The 27,289-nt window shown below is 41.1% G+C and overlaps 1 protein-coding gene across 2 annotated transcripts in view; it reads left to right on the forward strand.

The window, feature by feature from the left end:
• Positions 1-1,885: 1,885 nt before the first annotated feature.
• Positions 1,886-27,289, forward strand: part of LOC122789461 (peroxisomal N(1)-acetyl-spermine/spermidine oxidase-like) — a 474,880-nt gene continuing 449,476 nt past the window's right edge. The window contains exon 1 of one of the 2 annotated variants that reach the window (XM_044056939.1): positions 1,886-2,956. The gene's annotated coding sequence lies outside the window, so the exon portion shown is untranslated. Of the gene's footprint in view, positions 3,256-27,289 lie in introns of both variants that reach the window. The other variant, XM_044056936.1, reaches the window with a different exon arrangement.

Genomic DNA, 27,289 nt, shown 5'->3' on the forward strand with positions numbered 1-27,289 from the left:
TACTGCTCCTATACAGAGTAAGTAAGCAATCATTTGGAACTCGGTCATAAACAATTGCACAAATAATGGAAACCCACACAAACATACAGACACATTCACATAAAGTCTTGCTTGCTTTTTCCCCTCTAGGGGAATTTTGTATCAATAGATATCTTGACATGTTAACCTTACTCTGTGTTGGCAACATGGTTTTCAACAAAAGAATGTAATTAGTCAGAAAGCTGTGAATGTTTGACTTTCAAGCAGCGATTTTGCTTTAAATAGTATAACTTTCACTAGCATGAACAGATAACAAAACCATACAATTGTATCAGAAGCCAGGTAAATCAACACCAGATTATAAAACATCAGCACAAGATAAAGATACCAGGAATACTTCAGGACTCTAACAAAACACACACACACACACACACCTTACTCACTCTGACAAGCGTCCCGTCTGGCTTGTATCACATATCACTCGGCCACATATCTTTTCTGTAGTCCTAACACATGCTGTTTTTAGGCACTGCCACTCTTCTTCAACTCCACCTATTTCCTTCTCTTCTTGGGGTGCTAGAGCCCCGAGTAATTCCTTGAACTGCTCTCTCCAGTCAACTTCCAGGTCTTCAGCCTGGTCTCTTTTGATCTTAGAGCCGTCTCTGACCACTGCTTGCAGCTGATTGTGGCAACTAGTGGTTTATGCCGTGAACCAACTGTTTCACTGGGGATGACTTTGCAATCATGGATTCTACCCCAGTGTCTTTTCCTTACTAGGAGGAAGTCTACCTGAGTTGCATGTTGGCTACTCTTGTATGTGATCTTGTGACTGTCTCTTTCTGAACCATGTGTTGGCTACTATCAAGCCATTTGCCAGACAGAAGTCTAGAATGGCTTCTCCTTCTTTATTCCTACCACCCATGTGGACCCAGGCAGTCCTCATATCCTGTTCTGTCTGTCCCGATATGTGCATTTAAGTCACCCATTATCAACACCAATTCATGTTGTCCTGCTTTATCTAGTAGGTCCTGCAACTGCTGTCTGAATGCACTCTTTTCCTCAGTATCACAACCCTGCTGTGGGGCATAGGCTGAGATTATGAATATTGTCATATCATTACACTGGAGTCTGATTGCCATGAGTCTGTCATTAATTCTGATGATATCCCTCACTGACTTCTGAAGCCTCTGTCTCACCATAATTCCTACACCATTTCTAGCCTGTCCACCACTTGAGTAGTAGAGTCTGGATCCCAAGTCAAGTGGCTTTGTTGCACTGCCCTTCCATCTCGTCTCTTGGATACATAGGATGTCCAGCCTCCTCTGTATCATCATGTCATCCACTTCTAAGCTGCGTCCCGTCAGTGAACCTACATTAAGCGTAGCAATTCTCAGTTCATGTTTGGCAGGTTTTATGTCCAGCTTTCTCTCAACAGAGCCAGTTGCTGGACTTTTTTTATGGCGGGCACACACTGGCCAATAGGGGCACATATACCCCTCCCACTGTTAGCATGGGTCACTGGCGTGGGTCAGAGAGTAGGCCACCAGTAACTACCCATGCCCATTTTTTTGGTGACAGTCAACATGACCGAATCACCTAGAGCCATATTTTACACCGAGTGGCTAGCCCTGCCACGGCACGCAGTTTGTGATCCGTGTTCTCCTATCTTGAGGATACTGCGCACCACAATAGATGCCCAAGGCGGTTGGTCTTTTTACAACTCTTCCCCCCATTGGGCACCATGTAGAGTCTGTGCTGCTGCCCACAGCTCCATTCATTGGTGAGTTTGAGATGGAAACACTCAGCATGTTTTTCGAACATAGGAGAAACCCCACGGAGACACAAAGAGAACATGCAAACTCCAAACAGGCATTAGTCGGAGGTCAGGATCGAACCTTGTACCTTGTGCATTGGAGGCGAAGAAGCCATCTGGTCTCTCAGAGTCACCTTCATCACTATGAATTTTGAAGCTGTATAGTACACAGGCAAACACACTACATGAGGAAACAGACCTCACAGCTCCCTTTTTCTGAAGCACAAATAAATGATCTTTAGAGGTAGCATTTAGCAAAAGGGTCACTAAAGTCTACAGATTTTACACTGTCTAATAACGTGCTTATAACTTTACATCATTTTTGTCACGCTCTGTTTTTAAACATTTGGCAAAGTGGTATTCCACACATTCTTACTGGGAATGTAAAGAGTATTTCAATGCCTGCGGATCGTCAGGTATGAAGGCAAAAGAAGTAGTATGTCTTTTTTTTTTTTTTTTTTTTTTAAGTAAGCAGGCTGCAACGCTAATCCTTCAGATGTTTAATTACAGATTTTGATTATGCTTTTATACGTTCAGTTATACATCTGAACCACGTCACGGTTTTGTTATATTCTACTGGCCAGTGGCCGCAAGAATACAGCAAAACCCACGTCACTCACAACCCAGTTATTCTTAATTTCTTCAGAATGTTCCCCTTTTTTTAACTACCACAGGACAGCACAGATGGTGAAGGAACAGTAACATTCGTCAGTATAGTACCTGAACAGGAAAAGGAAATAACAACATGAAGGCCTGGGACTTCATTCTTGACAAACACAGCAGAAGTAAAAAGAGTCAGTGGTTGGATTATGCGTACTAACACTAGCCCCCTTCCCAAGCATAAACGTCTCTGCCAGTATTAAGTGTTCACGAAAGTATTTATATGTGTTTGCTGCTAATCCCAAATGAAACTGCAATCTGGCGTGGCGTGTTCACTTTTATTTGAGGTTTGACTGACGTGATAACAGCAGGATAACCTTTAACTAAAACTCAGACTTGCGCTAGTAGTTCACAGATTAACTAATGTGAGTTTTTTTTTTTTTTAACTTGAACCAATCCTGCCTTACTTGGCCACTGCGGCGCCGCAGAAGGTTCTCGAAATACTTTTTTTCCTGCTTAGCTGTTGGCTCGCAGTTTTGTTGCCCGGTGTGGTAATAAGTCTGGGTACGTGTCCAGTTCACTCTTCGCGGTTTTGTTATAGGTTGTTGTCGTCCACCCCTCGTTTCCCATTTTGACATGCGCTTGGACTCTGACCATGGGCGTGTCCCATCATTAATGAACGTGAGAAGTTCACATACAGACAGTACTTTCCACAGAGAGATTTTTGGTCCCTCTCCTAACTAGAAAGACCAGCTTGTGGGCCAGTAAAAGCTATTAGGAGGATGCTGACGTGTGTCAGTGGGGTTAAAGTAGATTACTACCTTCGCGTCGAGTGAGAAAGGTGTTGGGACTGCAGGATACCGGTGGGTCGGAATGTAGATATATTTAATGTGTTTGTAATTTGTCGTCTGTGCTCTGCGTAGTCACTCGTAATATCTTTCCCGAAGAAGCTAGCTTTTATTGTTCACAAAATACTTAACAGATCCGACATGACAGAAAGTAAATTCCTCTCCGGATGCATGCGTAGTGAGATATTTACAGAAATATAAAAACACGTCCTTGATTTGTATAATTAGAAATATGAAGTAACACAGATTATCTCTCAAAATGTGCAACTTATAGTGCAAATGTTAGTGACAAATTTCTTCAACAATATATAAGGTTTCACCTGTTGCCATGCAGTAGTTTGTAAGTCACTTGTTTTTGAAGTATTAGTATATATGGGAATGCTGCGGTGGTGGTGTTGCGGTAGCGTTGTCGCCTCACAATGAGACGTCTTGTTCGATTCTCAGCTAGAGAGTCTTCTGTGTGGAGACATGCGTGAATGGGCGCACCTTCGTTGAAGGTTGTGCGTCAGGGACGGCAACTCGGCATGTAAAAAATCTACTGCCAATCATTAGCAGACCGGAGTTCCGCTGTGGCGACCCCTAACCGGGAAAAGCCGAAAGACGCAACAACAAGTATATATGGGAATATTGCCTATTGTATTTTCATAATTACAAACAAAAACCTTATAGTATTTCCAGTATATTTTGTTATAATTGGACTTTGGCAATGGGTTTTCTTGACTCCCACCTCAGCATTTCACACCATATCACTCAATAGCATGCAGGTCTCTCTCTGTAGAATGTAAGATCCTCATACAGGCAATGATGTAGCTAAGCATACTCAGTGTACTGAAATGAGTAAATTTTTTTCTGAGCATCTCTTGCAAATGTCAACACTCAACAAGCACAGAATGTTTAGAACTGTGTAAATGAATGTTTACAGTATAGTATACACAAAGAATTGTTGTGCAAAAGGAATACACCTCTAAAACTAGCTTTTTATGGAAATAAATTGTAACCGTTGAAAATAACGTGCTTCTTCCCATGCATCTGGGGATAGCATGTTGAGGGCTGAGTACATTTTTAAAATGACAAGTGGGTAGTGGGGGCAGCAACATTAGGTTTGAGTACAAAATATAAATCTCTGGCTACACCCCTGCATACAGGAACAGGGGGTGTTTGATACACCCCCAGTCTACTTCACCTGACTGCCTGGATGATCTTCTTTCGGCTTTTTCCGGTTAGGGGTCGCCACAGCGGATCATCTGTCCGCTCATGTTTGGCAGTGGAGTTTTACTGTGTTGAGTTGCCAGCCCGTACCCAACCTTCCACAGAAGGCACGCACACACTCACACCTAGGGCTAAGTTAGAGTGTCCAATCCACCTACAGCATGTCTTCGGGATGTGGGAGGAAACCGGAGCACCCGGAGGAAACCCACGCGACCACAGTGAGAACATGCAGACTCCACACAGAAGGCATCCCTGCCGAGGATCGAACCGGAGAATCTTAATTCCATTTAGGCACCTGTTTACTGTGGACGTGCAGCAGGTACTAACTGGGGCAAGAAAGCCTATTACTAGAAACTCCTATTAGTAAGTGGGAAAAGGTTTTCCAGTTGATGCCAACAGCACAACCAGCGCCCATTTAGGACCACTTTGTTCTCTAGTTTTACAGTGTTTGTGTGAGTTAGTATCATATGGCCTTTCTTAGTCTTCCATGAAGGCTCTATTGTTTTTTTCTAGCTTGTATGTCCACGGATCCATCTCTTCCAATCCATTCTTCTGTTAAAATGTTTTTTAAAGTGGGTTTTGCATAAGACGCCTCCAAGAAAACAGTTGACTCCTCCTTGGGATTTTAATTTTGTATTCGAGAAGCTAAGACTTGCTCCATTTGAACTAGCTAACCTGGCTGACTTGAGGTTTTTAACATGGAAAACAGTTTTACTGATTGCTTTTACCGTTGCAAAGGGTATCTGAGTTGCATGCTCCTCTGGTGAGTCAACCCTCTATCATTTTCCCCAGAGACAGGGTTTCTTTCAGAACAATTGTTCATTTCTCCAAGGTAAGAAGGGTCAACCTGTGTCAAAACACCATATTTCTAAATGGTTGTCTAATGGCATTACCCCTTTGTTATACTCACCGCAGTGAAACTATTCCAGGCAGGGTCTCCTGTGCAAGGGCCTTGGCATCATCATAGCTTTTTGGAAATGGTTGGATTCTAGGAGCAGCAACTTGGTCTTCTGTACGTACTTTTACAAATCACTTTCTCAAATTTCTTGTCTAGGTGTAGATCAGGCTTTACTAGAACCATTCTTCAGGGGGTCCTGGACCCTTCCACCTCCAAAATGCAGTAAGCTAGGTAATATAACCAAATAGATAAGGCTACTGCAACAGTGATCAATATTATGTACAATTGTGTAAGTAAACATACCACGATAGTAGATGTTTGAGTGATAACTTCTGCAGTAGCCATTCCCTCCTTCCATCCCCTTTGTTTTTGGTGTGTTTTTTATATCTGGGTATAAACGAACAAGCCAAAGAGTAGGTCAAATGTTACAAAAGGAAAATGATACAAGTAAAAAAAGAAGTAGTTGACAAAATGTAATGATTTTGCCCTTTCGTTCCCATTACAAGAACTTCATCAGAATAAGACGTCCCAGTAAAACCCGCTTAAATATACTAGAAAGTTGTGTGACAGAAAGTGTCAATGCATCAAGTTGTCAAACTTTCTCTTTAAAACACATACCTATCTAGTTTTTTTGCTAGAAACTGTGAAAGAACCAGTCCCAATAACATACTGCAACATGGAGCTTTCAGATACCAAGCTCAGTCTTTACCCTCCCTGAAAGCCTCCCTCAATGGCAACCTTAATTGCTTGCTTTGGCTATTAGTTTTTTTTTCAGTATGGAACATGGAAACTTTAACACTCAAACTCACAAACTGAGGCAATATCCTCATAATGAGGTACAGTTGAAAGCTATGCTGCCTCCCTATCCTCAAATGTAGATGATTTTAGGTATAGGTGTGATTGCCAAAGCAGTAAAAAATAAGACGCAGCACTGTATTTCAGGTAACAGTTTCTGGGCTTAAGGTGCTGCTAAATGTAATTCCCCTCATATCTCAACTTCTGATCTCAAGAATCAGGAACAAAGCCAAAAAAAAATAATGGGAGGCAAAGATTCAAAATCAGGGATAGATTTTAAGTGTTGTTCTTGTATACTTAGAAAATAGGTTTTTCATCAGTATTTTGTGAAGAATATGAAGTTTGGAACTTGGATGACTGCTATAACTCACAAAAATCCATCCCCGAAATGTGGAAAACTGCCTTTTACAATGTGGAACAAATTGGAAAAATGTGGAATCTTTGAAATTTTTACTAATGTCCTCAACCAGGAAGCTTACACTATGATTAATTGTTCCTTTACACTTAAAAAGTAATTTTGTTGAAGTAATGTAATTCAGTATTCTTCAGCATTCTTTACTGTAGATATTTCTTAAAAATAAATCTCTTAGTAAATAATGTGTCTCAAATCCTTTCAGTATGGAACAGTGTGGAATGCAGAATTTTTAAGACTCGGGATGGGTAATATTCCTCACAGTGAGGTGCACGTGAGGTAAGGGAAAGGAAGCCTTCAGGAATGTGTGAGAAAGTTTCACACTTTACAAGAAGAAGATTAAAACATAAGGAAAGATGTGGGACATTTAGCAAGTATGCCTCCACCCCAAGCCTCAATGTTAACTGCTGTAAATCTAAATAAAAAGAAAAATATGTATATTCTGTTGTGGGCAGTGTCTGTTGCCCGCAGTTCTGTCTGGCTTTCCTGCCAGTGTATAAACTAATCATATCTGATGAAGTGAATAGATGTCCTTGAAGGTTTGCACGCATGTCATTTCCATGTAGCAGTCTGTAGTTAATGTGACTAGAGATTGCCAGGAGAACACTAGCATTGCTGCATGGTAATAGGATGCAGGATATATACCCATGTAATATTACCTTGATCATGGGGCAGACAAGGACGAAGAATTTTTTTTTTAATTCTTGGACATGCTGTCCTTTTGTAACACTAAAAAATATTTGAATCGTTCTGGGGGCTCGGCCTCTGTCTCTCTGCTGCACACTTATTCACAGGTGGGACACGTGCCCCAGTGTAGTGCCATCCATGATATCTTTCCTCATAGTGAGTTTTTCATAATCCTTACTTTTCTGTAACAGATTTGCAGGGTTTAAGTACAACTTAAGGCTACAAAAAACAGAGTAAGTTAAGGAGGAATATAGACTGCTACAGTACTGGGGATGTAAATGAGTTTGCTAAGTGTGGGAATTGCAAAATTACCAAATTGTTGTTTTGATCTTTTGTGTAAGCACACATTACACGCTTTTATCACTGAAATGTGAAACTGGTTTTGTGCGTGTGTGTGTGTGTATGTAGGGAGGTAGGGCTCCCACACCCTTAAACTATTTTCACAATCTGTATTCCCAGACTTTTCTGAGGCTGATTTGACATGGAAGACCAACACACCCAAAACAGGCATGTGCGTCTAGACTTAACATAATCATCTCTGAGGTTGTTGTGTCTTGGACCAAGGGCAAAACCCCATCCACAACATTTGTATTTAACAAATGAGCATTTTGGCCGAATGCTATTATTCGAGCACTTTGCTGTCATGCAGCCGGCATGCTTTCATAATAGGTACACTTTTTGATGGTAGCTTAAACTTAGTTAAGAGGAGGAAATTCATAAACGCTGAGCACTAGAAATTGCCACAAGTTGACATTAATAGCATGAGAAGTGAATGTTAGATATACAGTAAGGAATGGATGGGGAAGATGAGGAAGCTGGCAGTATGAGTTTATACAAAGGAGAGGTTTGATTAAGCAGCCAAGGTTTTCTGGGATGAATGTAATAGTGCTCCCATGGGAGTTTGATGACAAGGCCTGTGTTCTCATGTGCACACTTGTATTGTTCAGTTAGGTGTTGTTTGAACTGATGTTCAAACTGTTTGTAGTCTCGGATTTCAGTAAGATCTGGTGATGTTGACTGTGGAGAAGCTGTGGTCTGTAGAATGAAGTTCGGTGGATGGAGTTATGAGGGTAGGGTCATTAGTGGATTGGCTTCTTAGGTTGTAGTGTGGGTTCTGTGTAGTCTGATTGGGTGGGTGGGGGGCGTTGGTGTAACAGTTTGAAGAGAAGTGAGCCACGAAGGAGGTTGGCTGTGCCTTGAATGGGTTTATTTTACTGTCTGCGTGATTGACTTTACTTCATGTCAGTCATCAAGATGGACTGCCCTCTTCCAGATGGACCAGCTGACATCAGCCTCTCACTCCATCGTCCCCCTCCAGTTTCTTCAGCCCCCTATGCCCCTAAATCAAATACTGCTTCTCTAGGTTGTAGCCAGAGCTTTATTCTTTACTTCATGGAGGGTGCGTGTGTGTCTGTTTCTGTGTGTTTGTTTAACTGTTAGCAAGAAGAGCTCTACTGTAGATCATTCCTGTGGACTGTGAAAAAGCTGGAGGGAGTCCTGTAAAACTGCTGGGAAAAAGGCTGTAGTGTGAATACTTAAGTTGGGATAATCTTGACTATCTGTAGTTTGGTACATAATTTGGCAGTGTTTATTGCCAAAAGACTCAGTCCTTTTGGCAAAGATGGTTTAGGAGTCTCACAATTTGAGATAGAGCTGTAATGTCAATATTGGAAAGCTTGGTACTGAATGAACCATTAGGAAATATTTTTTGCATGTAACTATGCTTCTGCTGTTGGTTACATTCTAATCCAGTTTGGATACTGTTTTACCAGCAATGTGGCATACTTACGATGCAACAGCAACTTTGTATACTACAACACTTGTTGCGTCTTTCAGCTTTTCCCGGTTAGGGGTCGCCAAAGCGGAACTCCGGTCCGCTAATGATTGGTAGTTGATTTTTATGTGCCGAGTTACCAGCCCTGATGCACAACCTTCAACGAAGGTACGCCCATTCACGCATGTCTCCACGCAGAAGATGCTCTAGCTGAGAATCGAACCGGAGAGCGTCTTACTGTGAGGCGACAACACTACCGCAGCACCACCACCACGGATCACAACACTTTTATAACTGTACTGTGATGTTATGTTCGAAAAAGATGCTGCAGTATATGGTTTTGAAAAGAAATGGAGGTTGTCTAGAAGAGCAAGTAGTCTGGAATAAAAATTGTGAGACTGTTACTCAGAGTCATAATGGCATTAATGGAAACTGCAGTTAATGTGGGATCCAGATCATCCATTTAATCCTGCATTAATCATGGAGAATACTCTCAACAAAATCAGCTTTATAGAAAATTCTTGAGAGATGCAGATAGTTTCATATATAGTCAGTACATTTGCTAGCTTGTTTACTGATATATACATGCACTTTCCTTCCTGGCACAAGCCCATCACAAAATACACACACATACTGCAACATGGGTGAAATGATTTTTTTTAACACAGTAAAACAGATGAAGACTTCTTTGGTCTTAACACTGTGCTATTCCCCCACTCCATGGGGAATCTTATTGTAGGTCAGCTTGTATTTACCACATTACTCCTTTATGCTATTGTTTTGTTTCTTCTGTATCATTATGAATTCTCGTCTGCCGTATATGGGAGGCTGTTTTTCAAATCCACAGCTTTCTTTGTGAAAAGGCATGCACCTTCCTGTTTGAGTTGCCCTCTCTCTTTCAGACTGTACCTGCTCGTTTATGTGCAGTTTAAGTATTTTTGCTTTAAGCTATAAAGTCACTAAGCATCTTATGGTCCCTGTAATCAGTTGCCTAGTGCTGTTCCTGTGTCCTTCTAAAGATACTACCCTTATGAACCCTGTTAATTCACTTTAGTATAATGAAAGGCCTTTGCCACATCAGCCCTCACTATCCATTTCTCAGGCATTTAAATACTATTTTCTATACTTTTCCTTGTAAATATTGTTATGTACACCTTGCATTATTTGGGTCGCCCTTCTCAGTAGAAAGTCTGTCCTATTTGCTACCTTGCATATATAGTGTGCAGCTGTCAAGTTTTTATTTATTTAACATTTGTTTACCGGGTAGGTCCGACTGGGCAAATTTGCCAATTTTCAGCAGAGGCCCGGGGCAAAAAGCTCCACATAACAACATAACAGTATTTTAAACAGTAGTAAAACTGTCAGAGAAATGATAGCAAGTATTATCACAGTTCAACTTTAGTAATAAAGATGGTCTCCATCTTTGTAGTGAGGAATTATAATATCCCTGTTTCTACTGTTAGTACAATTCATTTAGCAATCCACTTATGTTGTTGACAGCTTCAGTCAAATTTGTAATTTTCCCCCTGGATTATGTCTTTAATTTGCTTTTGCATTTGTTTTTATTAAATAGATGCCACCCCATTTTGAACTGTTTTATGCAGTTTTTGACAGGTCTTGCCTTCTCTCAAAATGTTTCCATTAGGCATCCTGTTAGATTATCTAAAGAGACACCTTCCTTTCTAACCTCTCTACAAACTCACTTATGTTAATAGCAATCAGCTTTACTGTTACTCCACGTGAGGCTCCAGTAATAAGTCATTTTCCCTACTATACATGTGGCGTGCCATTCCTCGGTATAATCCATTGCTTAGCCAGCTTTTTGCCCATATTGCTACCTTGCCACCCATTCAGAGCTGACTAACTTCTGTATTAATACTCTGTGTGCCACTCCATATGCTTTAATAAAGTCTAGATCAAGTACATTTATAATCCCTTTTTTTTTTGCTGTGGTGGTCAACCATTTGAAGCAACTCCATAGGAGATGACTGCTGTGAATCCGAGGGTCCCAAGTCTGTTTGCTTCACCATGTTAAATGTGCCTTTCTTTTAGGAGGAGACCCATCATTTTTCCTACCTTTGATATGAAGTTAACTGACCTCTACAGGTTTCTCTGATCACATTTTAATGAAGTCTGAATACACCTACTTACAGTGCATGGGGACCACACCATCTTTAGTGACACGGTAAGAGTTTAGCCAATAGTTTCATTAGTTTCTTCTTTAGTCCTTAGAATTCTGAGCTTTATCCTGTTTTTTCCATGGTGTTATCAGTCTTCAATAAGTCCTTTTTTTATGAAGAAAAGGTTTGCAAAATGTGTGGATGAGCTCTTCCATCCAGAGCATCCGTGATGACTGGTATCATTATTTCTGTCTTGCCCTAGTTTGTAAAAACTTCGCACAAGTTTCAATTCCATATTACATAGTCTTTCTCTTCTTTGACTTGCTTTTTTCCAATTTCTGTTCCCTTTGTTATGTTTGGGATCCCTCCCATACTTTATTTTGTGCTTGGTAATATATATTTAAAATGTTTAATTCATTCCCCTTATAAGTTTCTAGTTATGCTGAACAGGATACCCTGGAGAAAACCATTTCCTCAGAGCAGTGTCTAGTTAATTTGATCAGATTCGCAAGGTAGGCAGGGCGAATCCAACCATGGACTACAAAAAGCAGCTTCTTAACAAATCAGAGCCTTTATCCTCTGCTCTGAATACCAGACTGTCTTCAGGTGTTAAGCATGACTTTCATTTGGAAGGGGCTTCTTCATTACCACAGAGATTAAGCTAACTGATCAACAAGTTTTTCTGCTCTTACAAAGTCTAATTATACCTGCTTTCTTGGAGTCTATGGATGGTAATGTTGCTTGCTTTTCATGTTTTTTTTTTTTTTTTTACGTTGAACTTTTCTGTCTCCTCATGTTTCAGCTGATGTGGTTTCCTGCCTTGCTGTGGTTTCATATATTTTCTGAATTTCTCCTCATGTTTCAGCTGATGTGGTTTCCTGCCTTGCTGTGGTTTCATATATTTTCTGAATTTTCACCTTCCTTGGGAACCATATATATTTTTTTACGTTGAACTTTTCTGTCTCCTCATGTTTCAGCTGATGTGGTTTCCTGCCTTGCTGTGGTTTCATATATTTTCTGAATTTTCACCTTCCTTGGGAACCATATATATTTTTTTCTTCTATCTGCCTTGTTGTTAAGCTTCATGAGGTGATGTTTTGCCGCTATAGTAGATTGCTTATTTTATTTATTTATTTTTATTTCAATATTAACTGAATAAGTAGACTGGTCAGTGGACACTTTTCAACCATAATGCTGTCCTTTGTAGAAAACTGTTTCTGAGTAGGGGATTGCTCTGACACTCCAAGCAGAGGAGACTGTCCCATTCCCATCAGTTAAATATAACCCATCCTCCTTGTATTAGGTTATATTTCCAGTGAAGGGGAATTTTGATGCTTAGACAGCTTGGGAGGACAGATTTAGTAAATCGTGCTTCATTGTTTCATGCTTTGATAATTTGTCATGCTGTCCTGTTATGGTTCTGTACATGGGCAGCTCCTCTTCTTGATACGTTTGCATTATCATGAGTATGTAACTATTTTCATTTTCATGAGTGGGCTTTGAATTATTTGTTAAAATCTATATGTAAACCTGTCCCTTCTCCTTGGATGATTGGTCACCCGCATCTCAAAATCTTGTTCTAAGTTCATTTTTAAAACGCTAAGTCCCTGAATATGCTGTAACACGTGAGGCTGCAGTATTAGTTGTTTCACTTCTACCCCACAGAGGGCATTGGAAGTTAATTGCTTCTGTGTGCATCTAAAGTGGATGGATTCTAATTTTCCTGGCATGTTGAGGCACCAACAGCATTGTCTGTTACTGTTTGCCATTGTAACAATTTGTTGTTTATTTTTATTTATTTTACTTTTACTATTTCTTGGTTAAGGAGCTTGTTCTTCTTCTTCTTTCGGCTTTTCCCCGTTAGGGGTCGCCACAGCAGATCACCTGTATGCTCATGATTGGCAGTGGAGTTTTACAGTGTCAGGTTGCCAGCCCGGCGCCCAACCTTCCACGGAAGGCGCACACACTCATGCCTAGGGACAATTTAGAGTATCCAATCCATCTACAGCATGTCTTTGGGGTGTGGGAGGAAACCAGAGCACCTGGAGGAAACCCAGGCGACCACAGGGAGGACGTGCAGACTCCACACAGAAGGCACCCCAGCCGAGGATCGAACCAGAGATCCTCTTGCTGTGAGGTGGCAACGCTAACTGCTGCACCACTATTGAGTTCCATAGATTGTATTACTATGTGGGTCTTTAGGGTGACCCATAATGCTCCATGCTTCCACCATTTTGTTCATCAGCTGTTACCTTTACCTCCTCTTGCTTGCAGAACATCATCTCCATTTACTGTTCCTTTCTAATCCTTCATGTACAGTTTGTAACCTGACATATTAGTATTACAACTTTGATTTTCACTCTTCCATGTCTGATGTCTGAACAAGTTGACATTTACATGTTATCTACTCACTTTTCAACTCAATAAATTGTAGATTCTGATTAACAAACTGCTTTTTTATTTTAGTTTTTTCAATCCCTTCATAAAAATTTAAATTTCTGGTGTGTTTTTAATTTTTTTTTTTCTAATCATATTCACATCTTCGAGGAGTTTGATTCTCCTGTTTAATTGTTTAAATCTGCAGGAAGAACTATATAATTAGTTGACATGCTTGTAGTAGAAATGGATGTCTGCTAAGAGTTATAAGAAAATATTTAATGTTTTAAGAAAACCAAGATTGAAAGAGTTAAAAAGAAGTCTAAAGCATAGTGCTCATCTAATGCTCTTAGTAACAAAAAGAACAAAAGAGACTGCAGAACCTGTGCACAGAGTGAAAATGCAAAAAAAAAAAATTGCCCATTGATGGTAGAAATTGTGCTCGAAGTCTGTGAATTGTGATATTGATTCATATGCATTGTCACTATAGTATAGGTGATGAAGTACAGAGAAGTAAGTAATATGGCTTCCACCCAGCTTACAGTATGTTTAACACTTGAGCAGGGGAACATAAAAATACTGGGACTTGATGCAAAAGTTTAATTATAAGGAACATGAGAAAACACCACATTTGATAATTTAAAGTTACTGTCCTAGTTTGACTATGTAAATTCTGAAACTCAAACTTTAGAAAATATACTTTAACATTTTAATATATAAGAAAGTGGTACATTAGAAGGCACTCGTAAGTGGTCTAGCAGATAGCAAACCTAGGCTTTTGTTACTCAGATGTGGGCCTTTCTTGCTGGAAAAAAAAGTGTGTGCACATGTAAGCTTCTTAATGCCTGTGAATTATTGTAAATTGGCTTATTTTGTGATACCTAGATTGAAACTAGTTGAAATTATTAGACTCATACCTCTCAACTGTCCAGAATGTTGCAGAATGTCCAGATTTTGGGCTTTTCCTCATACAAGTTAAGTTTTCTGACAAATTATTGAGTACTGAAGTCACTAAATCACGGATCTTTGAGTTTCATCTTTCATATTCTTCAGAAAATGCATCCCAATATAAAACCTGTTTATCTAGCAGCTAGTTATAAGAACAAAGTTTTAAATCTACTCTTGATTTTGGACCTTAATTCCCCCCTCTCATATTTTTTGGCTGCCTTCACAATTTTTGCTGTAAGAGGTTGAGACATGGAGAATTTGAATGTAAGTTAACTTAAGTAGCTTAGTACCCCTAACAAACTTGGCAACTTTATTCAACTATTTACATAATTTGTTATGCAAATATGTACAATATTAGCCTTACCAGTAGCATAGAGTGATAAAGCCCTGACTGTAGCCTGCGTGACTTGAGTTTGATTAGTGCCTCAGATGTTTGAGGTGCATGCTGGGGGGATGGGCATGCCCTTCCTCCCGAGTAATGTGTCTGTCAGTCTTGCTGCAACTCTCTGACAGGATTTCTGCTGGAGGACAAAGAGGGAGTCTACTGCCATGGAGCCACCACAGGGATGGTAAGGGTAGGCTACCCACGCTGTTGACTGTAGCCATGCATAGTGTTCATGATGCAAACTGGTGGCCATATGCACTTTCTACACTGCTGTGGGTGTCCATGTTACTACCCAAGGGGAGGAGCTAGGTCCATTCATTAAAACAAAATGCTGTCTCTACTTGGATGCTGTTGAGAGCACCAAAGTCCCTGATGTCTGTTTGGATGATGCCACCTCCAGATGGATGCCACCAGTAAAGGAACACATGGGGCTCAAATCCATTGAGGGGGCTTGATAGTCATCAAAGCAGATGGGGTTAGCACAAGAGGTATAGTAGCCATGGAAAACTGGAGAATAAATATAATTTCAGAAGTCTAAAGTTTGCTGCAATGTCTTGATGTGCCTGTTCATCATTTAGTTGATGGGCAAATGCGGCCTGTCATGTGATGTTTCACTGTGTGGTATGATATGCTTTCATGTGGAATTCCTGATGGTGGTAAGTCACATGGTTTTATTTAGTACAGTAATACCTGATGTGGAAAAGTGTTGACAACTGTAGAAAAAAATAACCATCTCATTTTTGTAATTCATATATTGTGTAAGTCTGTTTGGCCATGTGTTGATATTGCGTAAGTCTGTTTGGTCATGTGTTTTTTTTTTTCTTTTTTTTTTGTTTTTAACCATTGACACAGATCACAAACTCTTGGTTACACTGTTTAACAAAAAAAAAAACTATGTGCACAAACACAGACATCTTCAGCTTTGCCTGTTGCCACCCCCAGATTGTTTCTGCATGTATGGCATAGCCCCCTACTTGTGTAAAGTTATGTTAGGTGGTGGTAACAACTTTTTCCTTTGAAAGTGTGCAAAAGTACTCTTGTTTTCAGTGAAAGTCTGGTTGTCTGACAAGACCACTTATTTGAAAATTACATTGAAAAGCTTGAAATGTTAACTGCACTTCCCTTATTGCTTATAAATTTTGTAAAGAGAAAAATAAGTTTGACGTTTTCAAACTGTATATAATACATTGATCTGATGTTTTTTTTCCCATTTGGGTTCACACTATGTGTTATTGGCACAAGACCTGCCATCTTCCAAAGACTTCAGCTGCCCAGAGCTGTGCCTCCTCTACCTTGCCTACTAGGATTACCTCAGATCTCATTTGCCACCTTCCTGGGCAGCATCTTGGTCTTGAGCTCCGTTGGAGTGTGTTTTTTTTGTGTACTTTTAGCTAAATCTGGTTTTCTCTCTCCTCTACCCTAGTATTTATTAGTTGTTGGTAGTGGATTTTTTGCTGTGCTTTTTTGTTAGTATAGGGTTCGGTTCGCTAGTCTAATTTTGTACATTAGGTTTAAGTAGCGGGTTCTGTTCTGGGCTTTTCCTGCCTTGTGTGGGTTAGGTTTTGTCATTACTGTAGATTTTTCGTACTTTGTAGAATAGTGTGTGTTGTTTTGTGATTTTATAATTAGTTTAATTTTTAATGTGGTATGGATGAGGGCTTCAAGAAGTGTGTGGTGTGTGGACATAAGCTCCCCTCTCAAGGCTCGCACAACCTGTGCATTTGTTGTCTTGGGGATGCTCACCTCGACTCAGTGTGTTTCTGTGAAAGATGTGGCGCCAGAACCATGAATGAGAGGAGGATCAAGTGGGTTCTCAAGGGTCTGTTGCTGGCTGGTGCATATTCCTCTTCCTGTCTGACTGGTAGGGTTGACAAAGGAGATCAGGGATTTTAAAGAGGACTCTAAGGACCCCAAATGATCAGCTCCTTTTTCATCCTGTACATCAGATGTGTGAAGGCCCCAAGATCTTCGGCTCTTCCAGTGGCTTTGGCACAGTCATCGGATCCTACAGCTCGGACTTGATTTTCCATGGTGCTGACTGTGGGGAAGGCTGTGCTCTGGTAGTGTCAGATATGAGTGGATCTCCAAGCTGACACTTCAAGATAGGGGTTTCTAGATCAGGGTAGATGGTTTGGGCTTCAGAGTTGTCCCTCCCACTTGGTTCATCTACTCTCGATAGTTTGGCCCTGATCTCGGCGTCAGGGCAGGCTGGAGTTTTCCTATCAGGGAACGGAGTGGTCAGCTGGTATCCCTTCCTCTTAAACATCTGCAGTTGTGAGCATGCATCAATCTGCGCTGAGACAACTCACTCCTGGGGGTCTCCAATCTCCTGTGCTGTCAGGGCCACCTGCATCTTCTGCAACCCCCCCCTTCCAGTTGTCTAGGGCAGGAAGTTTCTGGCAAGAGACTGTTTGAGAGGAAGCACTTCGATTTCCCAAAGGAATCCCTCCCCAAGAATACCGACCTTGATGAAGGAGAGGAGTTCCCTAACCCCCCACCCCCACCCCCATACTCCTGTTTTGACTGTCTTTTTTGGAGCTGCTGTGCCAGCTTGGGGGCTGCACTGACAAGCCCTGCCTCAGGAGGAATCAGTATTTTTGGAGGCCTTCTGGGTGGGCCCATCTGCTTCCTGGGTGGATCCCCCCCTCTGAGCAGACTTATTGACTTGGTGTCCCAGATAGCATGGAAGGAGTCTGATACTGTGCGACCAATTCTGAAGAAACTGGAACAGATCTTGGCCCCCTCCCAAAGACTGGCAATACTGGAGTAAGGGTCCTACTGTTGATGCTGTTGTGGCAGCAGTGGCCACTAAGAAGGACATCTTGGAAAAGAGTTCACGGGATCATCCCCTGAGTAGGGAGCTTTGGGTGATGGACTGATTAGAGAAGTGCTCCTACACCTCAGCCACATTTGCAGTGAGTGTTAAAGTACCTGACTTGGTTGATGAGACTTCAGCAGGACATTGTGTCAAAATGTCAAGACTGCTTAAAATACAGCAGACTCTGGAGTTTCAAAAGACTCTAGAAACAAAGTTGACCACCTTGCAGTCCATTGCTAACATGTCCAAATGCCCGCTTTTTAATGCGGCTATTGGCACGTCCCAAGCTGCTGATGCATTGCCATGCTTCACCACTTTTAGAAGAGGTTGTGTAATTTTGTAGACTGCTTTAAGCATCCTTTTTAATGCCCCCTATGATGGCTCTTCACTTTTTGGGCCTGAGAGAGAGCAGGGTGAAAGGATGCTGTCTGCCATTGGAGTGTGTTTTGCTACCCCCTCATTGGACCTTTTCTTGGAACCTAAGGGGGGGACCGCTCCTCTTTATATATAATTAAAAAAAAAAATTCAGTAACCTTTTCAGAAAGCTTCCCCTGCTGCAAGGGTGCAATCTGAATCTGAATGGGTATCGCCTGCATGACAGGGGTGGTCCAGAGAACTAGGGCTTTGATAGAACTTTCATCGGGCAACCCTTTCAGCAATCCTGATGGGCTGCCCGACTGTCCAGCTCTGGAGGCAGTTAGGGGTCATTTGGCTTTGCACCCGGAAGCTTGGGAGGCCATCATCTCAGACACATGGGTGTTAATAGTGATGTTAGGAGATTACACAATTCCATTTTTGGATACAATGAAGGTAAACTCCAAATATCTTCCAGATGTCACAACCCATCAGAGAAGGGATGCAGCCTTCGAAATTCAGAAGCTGTTAGAAAATTGGGTCACCAAGAGTTCCCACCAGACCAGCGTGGATACAGGGTCTATTTAAGGTTTTTTTTTTTTTTTTTTTTTAGTTCTGGAGAGGAACAGAGACCTGAGGCCAGTTGTGGATTTGAGCAAGTTGGATCACTTTGTAAAACAGACCACTTTCCGGATAGTCACAGTGCAGTCCATTCTGCTTGTCTTGAATAAAGACTGCTAATTGTGCTTGATCAACCTCAAGGATACCTAACATGATATAAAGACAGTGAGGTCTTCCATGAGGTTTCTGCTCTTCCAGCTGGGAGCCAGGCATTCAGTTCAGAGTGCTGCTGTTTGGTCTCATCGCTGCCCCCAGGTGTTCACCAAGTAAGTGGCAGTCATAGCAGCCTGGCTCAGGCTGCAAGGTTCCAGGTTTTACCTTACCTAGATGATTGGCTTCTAACCACCTGTATGAGAGCATTGCTAGTCAATGCCATTCCTTTGGGATCAGTGTCAACTATTAAAAGTTCAGTCTTCACCCTGTTTAGATGCTAGAATTCATAGGTTATCACTAAAGCTTCCAGGGTATCCGCCCTTTGTTGTCAAGCCATTCTTTTGCTGTCTCACAGGAAGACTCTGGCATCACTATTTTTTAAGCTCTTGGGGCACATAGCAGCTGCCATCTCCTTAGCTCTCCCTGGCAAAGTACCACATGAATTCTCTGCAGTGGATACGGGTGGTGTAGTGGCTTTACATAACTCATCCAGTGGAGTTTCCCAGCTTGTTGGCAAATATATGTCAAGATCAAATCAGGTAGTGGTGATTGGGATCAACCCCCGGTGTCCTTCTCGAGGCCATTTCTTCTTCCACTGTCTGCTTGGTATGGTCGCAATGGATTCTTCTCTTCTAGGGTTGGGGAGCATTTTGAAGAGAGGACTGTCCAAGGGACCTGGTCAATGACTGAGGTCAGTTTTCACATCATCTTGGAGATGAGAGCAGTCCTCCTTGCATTGCAGGCATTTCAGGACTGTCTCTCCAAGGGTGTGATTTCATTTCAGATGGACAATATGTCTTGTTGCTGGTATCTGAACAAACTGGGAGGAACCTGATCTTACCACCTTTGTTGGGTGGCCATGAGGGTTTGGCAATGTACTGTTGATGGTAAAGCTTCTCTAGGAGGCTGCCTGTTGCGGAGTGACTGTGCTCCTTTCTGACCCTGTAAAGTGTGGTTTTCCTTTATTTGGCCTCTTCTGAGGTACCCTTTTTGATTCCTGAATCCCATCCTAGATTTAGTTTCTCACCTGGTGGGCTTTGATCTGCCCAACCTTCAGACTCTCGGGTTAACTGCATGGTTTCTCCACTTCCTGTGATGGCCAGAGTTCTCAACCTTTCGGATAGAGTGGTGCATATTTGTACTCTTCTCAGGAGGTGTTCACTCATATGTAGGCCAGTAACTGGAAACTTTTGCTCTTTGGAGGTGATTTTTCACTCGGGACCCAGTTTTCTTTCTGTTAAGGTACAGTTGGCAACTATTATCAACTTTCACATTGGCAGAGATAATATGCCCTAGGTGGCTTTGAAAACTTCAAAGGCCCTTTTTTAAGGGAAACTTTTTCTCCTTTTCACCATGGGATTTGCCTTTTATGTTTCAAGTCCTTGCTACATCTCCATTCGAACCTTCAGCTACAGTTGACTTGAAGTTGTTGTCTTGGAAGACCTTATACCTGAAGGCTGTTACTTTCACCAGGAGTGTGTCAGAACTACTGGCTATGTCCTTGGTACCTCCCTGTTTGGGATTTTGTAAAGATAATGTGTCTCTCCAAATGGATCCTACTTTTCTGCCAAAAGTGGCAGCAGAGAACAATTTGATACAGACCATTCCCTCACCAGTGTCCCCCCCCCCCCACACACAAATTTTCCAATAAAGGAGAATATTTACTGCATTGTTTCAACATCCAAAGACAACTGAGACTTTATTTGGGTAGAATCAAATCTTTCAGAAAGTTGAATCCGTTATTTCTCTCTTAAAGGCCTGGTTGAGTACGCCAGTGTCTAAAGTTACTCTGTTCAGGTGGTTATCTGATTGTATTTCATTTGGGTATAGCTTAAAAGGGAAGGTCATTGTACTAGATGGGTACCTGTCAAATCTTCGAACGCTCAAAATTTCGAACGTTACACGATCGAGACCAAACATTCGAAATTTTGAGTGGTCGAAGATAGACTTTCAACGGCACCGTACCGTGCAGATAGGGAGAATTTCCCTTTTCTGCACTGAAGTGCGGTCTCGAAGTTGGTATATTTAAGTAGGGGGGGTGGGGGGGTGCAGGGGTCTTGCCCCCCCCCCCCGCCTACACTGTTAGTGTTTTTTTTCCTGTGCTTTTCTTTTTTTTTTTTTTTTTCTTTCTTTTTTTTTTTTTTTTTTATGTTCGAACATCTAAATGTCAAACATTTGGTCTCGACCATGTAATGTTCGACATTTTGGATGTTCGAACATTATCATAGATCCGTACTAGATCTATGGCTACTGATACAGCATTTTTTTTTTCCAGAGCTGCATTAGATGAAGTTTGCTGCTGCTACTATTTGGGTGGTACCTTATGCATTTGTGTCCCACTACAGATTGGATATTTAGTCAAGGTCTAGGGCCTCCTTTGGTTCCACCATATTGCAGAATGTGCTTTCATAGAACCTCCCTAGGGTTTTATGTGCTGGGGACACTGTCCCACAGGTTAAACCCATACAGAAAGGGCAACATCAGATATGAAAGTTATGTACTCACCATAATGATAGATCCATATTGTCTCTTTCCGTCTGGTTCAACCTTCATTCCCATCTACCCCCACCATTTTGTGTACCTTGATCTTGGGATGACTGGGTCAGGGAGGATTGCATTCCTCACTTTTAAGGTCCTTAGTGCTTTCTTTTGGGATTAAGTGGTGAAAGCTTTTGTAGAGAGTTGCAAACTCAATTTGAAGTAATCCTAGTAGGGTAAAATATGTTATGGGTAGAAGAAGCAGAGTTCAGGGGGATTGCAGTCTTTAGGATATCTAGTCTCTGAGCCGAGTCATATCCTATGACCCACAGGTTGAACCAGATGGAAAGAGACAACACAAATCTTTCATTTTCATACATAACTTTCTTTTTTTTTCCTTTACTGAAAATCATACTTTATGTCCGTAGCACACGAATAGGGGGCAGGGAGTAGCATCTTTGGTATTAAATTATTATGCTTAGCTGGTTCACTGGAATTAGTATTTAGATCTGACTAGTATGAACCTACCTCTCCTGTCCCCTGTTTATGGCACTGTGCTTCCAGGAAGTTTAGTTTACGTAATTATTCTCATGCTGGTACATTCTCACAGGGTTAGGATTATTTATTAAAGCTTTTCACCATGATCTAACTTTTCCAAACCTTTGTTCTTGTATTTTTATAAAGATCTGTGCTGGGGCTGTAGTGCTTCTTTGATGCTCCTACATCTGCTTTTTTAGAATTAGCCTTCTGTGGTTTTGGTTGGCAATAAACCTATCAGAATAGTCCAAAGTTACGAAATGTCACGAAGACCGCAAGAAAACTGTATTTTGTGTTTCTAGAGTTGAGTGAAGGTTGCATGAGTGGGCAGCCATGTTTTTATTTTTTTTTTACTGAAAATCACATCATCTGAATTATTGGTATAGATGGGAGTACAATCCTCTTTTTAGCATTTGAGGGCTTGGAAGAGGCTTTGATCTTGGTAGTTCCATTTCATAAGACAGTGGTTAATCATCTGTTGTTGCAGACCTGGACTGTCAGAAATTCACTGTAGTAATTGTATGAATGCATATATGCTCAAGTGTTATGCAGGCATGGCCGAAAATGTATGTTCCCCATCCCCCTTTTAATGTTGGGAGAGTGAGATGTGTTTTTCAATGCTAACGTTCCTGATCAGTTCAGTTCAAATAGATACCAACCCCCTCATTGATACCGATTTTGCTTTCATGACAAACTTGATTTGAATACTACAAGAGGGAAGTTGGAAGTTCCTGAACCCCCCAACCCCTCAAATGAACATGCCCATTGAAATGTTGAAAGTAACTGGTTTCAGAATACTGATCCAACTCTTAAATGTTCTTTGAGCTTGAAAGGTAGTGTGATAGCCGCCACTGCCACCAATATGTTAAGTCCCCATGATGTGGTCAGTAATCAAGGAGCGAATTCTCACCACTGACCCTGGAGAGGAACGTGCACTTAGAATACAGATGGATACACTCAGTATTTCCAGATGGAGACCTCTCTGCTTCAGGTACAATTTCCCACATGAGCACACAGTGCACACACTCAGCCCGGGCTCTGGGTGTTTCTCTCCCTCCAGGACCCCAGTAAGACTCCCCACTGGTACAGATGCAGAGTTAAGTCCTCAGCCGAGTGCCCAAGCCAAGTCCTCCACCACACTCGCTGTGAAGCCAGTGCTTCGTGTCCCTGTTCCAAGTAGCTGATACGCACACACTTTGAGATTTGATTTGCGCACACCCAAACAAACCTGGGAAAGACTGGCACAGGTTTACTAGCTATGGCCCCTTCTCCCAGACTATAAGGATGTTATCACTGCCACCAACATTAAAAAGCCAGCTACCCAAGTGTCTTGCGAGGGTACAGAATTATATAATGAGTGAAATTTAATATTAATACAAATGGTAATGTTGACCCAAACAGCCAACCTTTCAGGAGTGGCCAGAATTATCACCAAATAAATATGTACAAATACTCTCAAAGCTTGAATATTCTCCAAAAGGACCAGCCGCAATGAAAAGTTTAAAAATATTTAATAATAAATAAGAGAAGATGAAAATACTAAATATCTATTATATTAAACACACGAGTTTCAGTCACAGGGAATATTAACAGCAACACTGATGGAAAGTGTCACACAGTTATAGGAAAAACAGTATTTTTAATCTCACTATATTTTCATGACTAATCTAAAAGAATTACTATTCCCTAGTTAAGTTACTACCACAAGGCAAGGTAATGTAGGTGAGAGGTCCTTATTGTCAGATCCAAGAAAGAATGCTGAGAGCAAACTCCTACTACTATCTAAATATTTCTGAGTTGATTGCACAATGACATCACATCTAATAATCTGACTCTTTCCCCCCACTAAGCCCCATGGCTAAAAACTACCAGGATTTAGCACCTACATATAAAAAATACACACACGAGCTTTTGCTCATATCTGTGCAGCTTGCTGGAAGTCATAAAACAATAAAACACTTCCCAAGACAGTACAGAAGGCTTCCTAGTACAGACTTTTGTGCCTTTGGTTGCATTGAGAACTGTATGTTACCATCTTTATAGCTCAGGCAGTTTAATTTCAACTATTTTTTTAATTTAACCACTTCTGTAGTATTCTGTGTTAGAACACATTCATTTCAACTGTTGCAATACAGTACAGTTTGATATAAATGTATAGCCACTCTCTGTCCAGCAGGGCTCACTGTTGATGAATTTTTAACGCAGCAGGTTTACAAATACATTTTTAACGCAAACATCTTTGCAAATACATTTTTAAACATAAGCATCTGTACAAATCAGTTCATTACACAAATTACATATAATTTACAAAATTCCAGCTAGTTGTGCTGGCACGTCACACATACATTGCCCTACTTCTCCTGGCATGGCTGGCTGTAACTCCTATCATCACAGGTAGTATGTTTTATATGAAGAGATTCTTGGCTGGTTTAAACACATCAGTTCTAATTTAGATTAAATTAATTTTGTTGCAGCCTGCTCTGATAAGGGGAGTTAGTTCTGAAGATATTTTTACCTGTATAAAAATGATCAGTGTTTGGTGTACTAGTATAGAAAATACATTTAAGTTCTGTGAGATTTTGAAGCCTTGATTCTCTATGGTTTGTGACTGAGCATGAGAACAACATTCTGGGGCATACAGCTGCCAGGTTAAAGTAGTCTTCTGTGGATTATGAAGACAGAATAGCAGCCTTTTAAGATGTCTCCTCAGAAATATAAATGTACCTACCATGTCACTTATTTAGCTTTGTGTACTGCTTACAGAGTGATGTCTGGGAGTCAGGCTTGGCCAAAGAGGCAGACTTATTTTTATTACAATATTGAGAAACCTCCCATTTCATTTTTTGCATTTTCCTTGTTACTCAAAAGTCCAAAGTTCTCAGTCCGTGGCAGGCAAGGCAGAGATTTTTCTTGCTTTAGTGAGAGAAAGAGACAGTCAGGAACAGCCTTATGGCAATATGACAAATGTGAACTGCTGCTTTAAGCTATGACAAGTATCAGCCACACCCAGGTTATGTAGTGTCACAGTTTACAGCTGGAAAACAGATTTCTCATCTGTGACTTTACAGGATTACATCCTGTGCAGTCTTAGCTCATGGCCTTGATGTGTACTGTAACAGTAAGTGAATCTTGTTTTATACTGTAACACACGTGTGTGTACACACACACACAGATTTCCAGGAGGGGCTATTAATACTTTTTTAGTGCCACTACCCCTTCTTGCTTTAATAGTGTCATCCTGCCATCAGATAAACCACTCTGGCATGTCAAGGTCACAATTACTGAATACACTTGCATTACAATTCATTCAGTTATGGTAGCCATAGCTAAGCAGTCTTACTTCAAAGAATGAATGCTAACGGCTGTATTTCACTGTTTTGTAATTAACCTTTTTAGTGATTGTAGCTGGTTGGTTTGTTAAACTTATTTAAAATTATACAAAGCATGCTTTTTTATAATTAAACATACATAAAACATACCCTTTGTATAGAGAAATTCTTGTTGCTGTGCCCATACCTATCTTTTAAACAAAAGATGCCTGAAGCTATGATTTGCTAACTTTTACATTCACTCAGTATTTGAAGAACACATACATACTATACAAACTTGAACTTGTGGTGTGCCTGGGAAGCAGGCTTTTTGGCTTTTTCACTCTCATTTTCTATTTAAGTCCATGCAAGAACTTTTTTCCAAAGTTCATTCATTGTCTTTGATCTTCCTTGGTGTTCTAAACGCACAGTGCCCATCAGAAAAAAAGCTAACCCTGCCCCGTGACTATCCTTATCAACTAAACTGCTCATGAAACGGGGACAAAGCCTGGAAGATCTGGATGGAAAGTAAAACAGACCCTACTTTACTAGTAGATAAACAGCTAAGAAACCTATTACTCAACCAGTCAGTGCACACACTAGTAATCCAAAACTCTTCTGGGACTCCATCAGTAAACTGTTAAATCTAGGACAAACTACACTACACAGTGAGCACCAGACACACAAACAAAATAACATATCCAACCAGTTCAATACCCACTTTATACAGACAGTACTGATATTAACCTAACAAGTGACTGACTAAGCTCTTAAGCATTTCTCCTTCTACTAGTTTCCACAGATGCCATGACAAAATGGATCTATATTACATCGTCGAATGCACAAGAGTTTGAACGATGTAATATTGAGCCGAGAAGTTCGAAATGCAAAATGTACAAACACACAGAACAGAGATTTTTTTCCCCAGAGAAAAAAATTGCTGTTCCGGTACAAAAACAAAAAAACACGTACACTTTTAAACATACTAATGTGGGGGGGCTGTGCTCCCATCCCCCCCCACTATTTAAATATACCAATTCCGAGATTGTACCACAGTGGAGGAAATAGCAAAACCGCGAAAATGTCTCAACAATTCTTTTCCCTGGGAAAAAAATCGGTGTTCTGCGGCTTCACTATTTTCACATTTCGGACATGTTCATAGGTTCATAGGTTGGTACTAGGCTATCAGCCCTAGGGCCTATACAAGCCTAGCCATAACAATTCCCTGGCTATTTCTTCCCACATTATTTACTTTCCTGGACCCCTGTCTAGCAGGGCGACTGACGTGATCCCTGGGGTGAATTTCCTTTCTCCCATCCAATCATCAAGGTTCCTCTTGAAGAGGTCCAAAGAGGCACTCTGCTTGACATGTATGGGCAATCTATTCCAGAGTCTGGGAAGTCTCTGGGTCAGGAACCTATCCCTCCAGCATGTTTTGTTTATTGTGATGACAAGGTTTAGATCCCTGGAGCGTGTAGCTCTGCGGGATTGGGATTTCTTTAAGTGTAGCATGTCCAACAGCTCTGGGTTTGACATGGCCTTGTATGTTAAGCAGAGATCGCCTCTGAGTAGACGATATGCGACAGAGTATAGCTGGGGTTTTTTAAGGCGGTCAGAGTAGGGCATCTGCTTTAGGCCTGTGATTCTTTTAGTGAGGTATTTCTGAGGCCTTTCCAGTTGTTGCAGATGTCTTGAGAGGTACGTACCAAATGGGGCGTTGTATTCTATAATGAGTCTAATGAGGGATGAGTACAGTGGGACAATGACCTCCTTTTTCTGGATGAAAAGCCCTTCGTAATGAGGTGTGCCACATAGAAGGATTTCCTGACTGTTGTGGCGATGTGGTTATCGAAGGTGAGACCACTGTCTACCTGTGTCCCTAAATCTCTTATCACACTTTCTGTGTTTAGTGTACTGCCACCTATATGGTAATTCATGGATACATGTTTTTCCCAAAGGGGATAACAATACATTTCTTGGCATTGAGCTTGAGCCCATGGCTCTGGCACCAAGCATCTGTTTCTGTAAGGCCCTTTTGTAGAGTATCCACATCATTTGGGGATTCAATAATGGCTCCCAGTTTGCAGTCATCTGCAAACTTTGTTAGCCAGAGTCCCTTAGTGTTGACCTGTACTTCAGAGAAGTAGATGCCAAACAAGAGCGGCCCCAGGACTGA

This window comes from Protopterus annectens, chromosome 14.part0 (assembly GCF_019279795.1).
Source record: "Protopterus annectens isolate FY-2018-M chromosome 14.part0, PAN1.0, whole genome shotgun sequence".
Classification (NCBI taxonomy): domain Eukaryota; kingdom Metazoa; phylum Chordata; order Ceratodontiformes; family Protopteridae; genus Protopterus; species Protopterus annectens.